The following is a 5,953-nucleotide window of genomic DNA, read 5'->3' as shown; positions in this document are numbered from 1 at the left end:
GTAACCAACATGCATTTAAAATGGTGTTTTGTAATAAATGAGTGTGCAGAAACCATACCTTGTAAAAACATAGAGGCGTCAAGAATGATAAATCACAGTGTAGAGGTAAACGTCAAATCTGTATGGTCTGTAAAGGTAGCAGCCTCTTTACCTGCTTGTGTTTGAAACAGAAAATGGTACTGCAGCAGAATGATGATGCTGTTGAAATTGAAGAGCAATTATATCATAAAATGTTTGTCCATACTGTGAAAACCTTCACTGAAGTCAGTGTATGCTAAAGTCAGTAAAATGCATTCAGAAGTACTTGGACAGACTATATGTATGTTAATAAAACTGGGGATATGTCTAAACTTTATGAGTTGATGTCAAAGCAGGCGTGTTTGTACCACACATTTGTGCAGAATGCTGTAGAATTACTACTTCTATCAATAAACATTAAGTTTAACCTGGAAGCAAAATATGCCTACATGCCTGTTGCTCTCTTAATGTAGACACCAGCGAAAGCCTTTCACACACGTGTGCACAAAAATTGAGAGTACAAACAGTTGTCTTGTATGTACTTATCAGTAAAGTTTGCGTGGCTTTAACCAGGATCAGAATTTGTGAAAAATAGACAAAAAATGAATTTTTTGAATATGTGAATGATATAAATTAAAAATAAGTGTGTAGTCAGATTGAGCCATACTATGATAATGGTGACATGCAAAATCAGATTATGGTCTAGAGTTGTGATAATGTGAGTGAGGAGCTGTTGAACATTTTAAATGTCTTTCACATATATATGAGTAGTGCAGAAACTTAAGCAGTAGAAGCCAATTAAATGCTATACACAGATATATACAGACATATACAGCTTGCATTATAATGTACTGAGCTATTAGAAGTAATAATTAAGCAGACAGAACCTACAGAATGGGATGATGACATGGAGACTGTGATAAACACAATATCTTAGAATCTGTATTGATCCACAAGACTTAAATAAATGGATCAAAAGGGTCCACTGTCCACTTCACACTAATGCAGAACTGATTGCAAATGTGCCCAATGACATTTTTTTTTTTTTGTGCTTGATGCAAACTAGAGATCTTTGCAGCTCAGATAGATAAAGCTTGTTCCAAACTTTGTACTTTTATTGTACTTAAATATGTAGATTTTTAAGATTAGTTTTTGGGATATCATCAGCACCAGAGATGTTTTGACCAGCTGCATCAGACATGATTGAGTAGCTAGAAGGGTTTGCTTGGATTTAAGATGATATTCTGGTATGGGTGATAAAAAACAAGAACATAAACCAATGACCAATAACTGTTGAAGGTGCCGGTTAGACTTTGGCCATAGATTTTGAATTTCATCAAAAGCTATATGCCAAACTGGTATCAATATGGGGCATGAAATGGCTGAGAATGGTTTGGGTTTAGATGTTGATAAGGTATGAGCAATCAGGAATATCCAGAATGTACAGAGAAAGTGTTTTCTATGGTCTCTTGGAAATGATATTCTGCAAATGTCAAAGATTACTGTTATAGTGAGAAAAGTGTTATAGCATAATGCTGCATGGTGCTAGTCAGCAGATCAGGAAGAGAGCTTTGGGTACTTAATATACTAGTGATAACAACACCAGGTTTGAAATACTGTGACTAGAACAGTAGCTCTAGACAATGATGTAAGACAACAGGGTCTATGAAAAGTGTTTTCTTTTTTTTTTTCTATTTTTTGTACACTTTGACTCAAGTACAATACATGGGTGACTGAATCTCATAAGTGCTGCACATAAAGTGAAAATGTGACCTCTGAAACCTACTGTTAAGAGTGTTAACCCTTCCCCCCAAAAAAATATACAACACCTACGGAAATATAATAACATGTCACTGTATCTCAGATGAAGTAAATTTAAGACATATTTCAGTATCGGTCTTGTAGCATAAATCCAGCCAATCTCACATTTATGATTATACACTAGAGTATCTGTCACAAACAACTCCCATTTAAGTCTGGCACCCTTGTATAATTTCTACCTCTGCATATAGCAACCATAAAACCAATGTTGAAGCTGCTATCATTTATTCATTCCCCCATTACTGGGTAAGGTCATGGCATGGAGTGGCTATCATCCAGACAGTCTTCAGATTTTTTTCACTTTTAAGTCCTCAGCTACACTAGTCCATGCCTGTCAGTTCCCAAGGGATGGTAACACCATGGGGTAGCATGAGGTTCATCACCAGCTTCTGACAATAATGTTACTTCCATAGCACCATCCCCTGTGTAAACACCTACTGCTGTCCTTCTCTGGTCTCTACTATGCATTCTAGATAGAGTGCATGTCCCAGGACATATTCTCCTCTCCCAACAGAGGTTAGCAAGCTTTGCCTCTCACACTTAATTTTTGAATGGGTTGAAGGCAAGGCTTCTTTTACTCAATGCTAGAAGTCTAAACCTCAAAATGCACTCACTCGAGGCACTCCGTAAAATGGAGAACATCGACATTTGTGCAGTGACAGAGACCTAGTTCAAGGCTCCAGGGAGCACCCCTGCATTACCAGGCTATAATTCATACCACACCTTTCAGCCACCTAACTTGGACCAAAGCACTAAAGGTGGAGGCATGTCCATATTCATTAAGGATATCCACACCTCCAGGCAAGTTGCTCAGCATAATGCATCTGAGATTATCCAAGTGCAATTAACTCTTGGCAAGACCGCAATGCAAATTGTAACTTGCTACAGATCCCCCACCATGCCCCAGGATTCCCACTCCTCATTTCTTGATACACTGGAAAATATTAGGGTACAACCTAATACTCTAATAATGGGTGATTTCAACTACCCCACCATTAACTGGGAAAACTACTCCTGCACAAAGTCTTGTGCTCAACATTTTCTGGAATTCATAAATTTGAATACCTTTGATCAACTTATCCACACCCCCACAAGGGGCAGCAATATTCTAGACCTGGTCATTACCAACATGGGCAACCGGTGTTCCACACCAGAGGTCAGTTCCTCGTTGGTCAGATCCGACCACAAGCAAATCACCCTAGACATCCACATACCAGCCCCACCTCCCATTAGGGAAACCACTGTAAAAAAATTCTCCAAAGCCAACTTCACGCTTCTTAAGACAGAAGTGGCAAACTTCACGACACTCATGCTGACAGACAATAGAGATATGACTGCTGAATCCTATACAATTACACTTTATGAGCACTTACAGGAGTGCATGGATTGTGCAATCCCTAACAGAACCAAGGTGCTAGCCTCCAAAAAAAGGAAGCCAATCTGGTGGTCCCCTGCTATAAACAAACTCTACAACAGAAGAAAGAAACTGTTTCAAAAAAGAGTAAAATCCCATGATTGGAGGAACTCCATGGTCAGTCTCAGTAAGAAGCTGAGATCCCTCATAAAATCCTCCAAAGCTAGTTACGAAAACAAAATCGCCACCGATTCTAAAGACAACCACAAAGCATTTTATAGCTATGTCAAGAATCTTAATGGCAACACTCAGATCTGCTCTGAGTTACAGCACAATGGCACTAAATATACAGAACCAACTGATATTGCCAACATCCTGGCAGATAGGTTCAGTGCTAACTTTATCCCTCTCTCATCCCCTAAAGGGCCCATCTCTATATCGGACGAAAGCAAAGTACCTGTAATCACGGCTGCACAGGTAAAAATCACGCTCTCCAAAGCCAAGAACACAGCATCCATGGGACCTGACAACATCCCAGGCTGCGTTGTACATGAACTACAGAACGAACTGGCACCCCACCTAAGTACCATGTTCAATCATAGCCTCACCTCAGGCTTTGTGCCCACTGAATGGTGCACAGCAATGGTTATCTCACTCCACAAAGGGGGAGCTAACACGGACCCTGAGAACTACCGCCCCATTAGCCTGACTAGCCTGGTCTGCAAGGCTATGGAGCGTATCATCATGGAACTTTTAAACAATGACATTGGTAATCTCCAAACTCTGGACCCTACCCAGTTCGGGTTTGTGAAAGGCAGATCATGTCTCCTAAACCTGATAGACTTCTTTGAAGAAGTCACTAAAGCTGTAGATGAGGGTAAGGTGGTACACACAGCCTATCTTGATCTTGCCAAGGCTTTCAACACCATCCCCCACTCTGGAATTATAGACAAAATCACTAAACTAGGTATAAATCCCTATGTCACAAGATGGGTTGCCAACTGGCTCACTGACCAAACCCACACTGTGAATGTAGCAGACTCTAAATCCAACTTCAGACCAGTGACAAGTGGAGTACCACAGGGTTCAGTCCTAGGTCCTCTTCTGTTTGGTATCTACTTCTCTGAAGTACAGGCTAACACAGAAGATCTTTGGCTAACAAAATTTGCAGATGACTGCAAACTAGGAGCTGTAATCAAATCTCAAAATGTGAACATCCTACAAAAGGGCCTCACTGAGACAGATGCCTGGTGTCAAAGCCATGGCCTCAAGCTCAATGCCAAAAAGTGCATTGTCATCCCTTTTGGTAAAAACTCTGTACCCATGAACTACCACAAAGGCGGTAGTCTACTTAACACTGAATGTGTGATAAGATACCTTGGGACACAGGTGGACAGTAGTCTCTCTTTTGATAATCACATCACCACAGTAGTCAGGAAATCCTTCTACGTGGCACACCTCATCACAAAAGGTTTCTCATCCAGGAAAAAAGAGGTCATTGTTCCCCTCTACTCATCACTCATTAGACCCATTATAGAGTACGACGCCCCTTTTGGTATGTACCTCACAAGACATCTGCAACAACTGGAAAGTCCACAGAAATACCTCACAAAGAGGATTACCAGCCTCAAACAGATGCCCTACGCAGATTGTCTCAAAAAACTCCAGCTTTACTCTGTCACATATCACCTATTCAGAGGTGATATCTGCCTAATATACAAAGTTATGTCAAACCCAGAGATGTTGGACATGCTCCACGTAAAGAAATCCCAATCCTGTCAAGCTACATGCTCTAGGGACCTAAATCTTGTCACCACAATAAACAGAACATGCTGGAGGGATAGATTCCTGTCTCAGAGACTTCCCATACTCTGGATAAACTACCTATCTATATCAAACAAAGCTCGTCATTAGGACTCTTCAAGAAAAATCTTGATGATTGGATGGAAAATAGGAAATTCACCCCGGGGATCACTTCTGTGGCTCTGCTTGACAGGGGCACAGGAAAATAATTTTCTTGGGTGGCAAAAGCCAGGGTACTGTTTAGCTAGGCTTATATAAGCCCTAGGGCCAATAGCCTAGTACCTACCTATGAACCTATGTCATGAAAAACTGCAATTACACTAAAAAAGAGCCAGTTTCAAAGCTCACTGTTACAGCTTTAAACATGCTTTCTTAGAGTAGAGATGTGATTCTTTGCACCCTCATTGCAAGTGACGTTGTATCCTATATACTCCTGCTCCACATCTATCTACCTATCTGTCTATCTATTTATCTGTCTTAACAGTAAAATCACTGTACCTGAGAAAGTAGGCAGAATGCATAGATACTACAACTTAGAGTTAATACATATAATATATTCTCCCAATCTTCCGTACACTTTCTCAGTTCTGAGAACAGCACTCAAATATGCAATGGAATGTTTTCAGTAGTTATTGGATATCAAAACTTCCATGGCAACCTATATGGAAAAGGCATTATTGTAGAATCTAAGCATTTTCAAGAATACTTTATAGAAGTCATTTATAAAATTGCAGAGGCAATTATTTATATAAATGCATGACTTGCAAGTAAATATATGCAAAGGAAGCTTATTAATATAGCAAATACAAATCTTTTAGAGAAAAACTTAAAGGCATAAAAATGTAACAAGAACTGAAAGCTTCTATCAGATATGAATCAGATTTACTGTTATTGAGGTAGCTACATCCATTAAACAATACATATTTTCCTCTCAGAAATGAACTGTTATGTAAACAT

The sequence above is a fragment of the Protopterus annectens genome, chromosome 4.part0, assembly GCF_019279795.1.
Source record: "Protopterus annectens isolate FY-2018-M chromosome 4.part0, PAN1.0, whole genome shotgun sequence".
Lineage (NCBI taxonomy): Eukaryota > Metazoa > Chordata > Ceratodontiformes > Protopteridae > Protopterus > Protopterus annectens.
Note: the sequence above shows the minus strand (reverse complement) of the source record.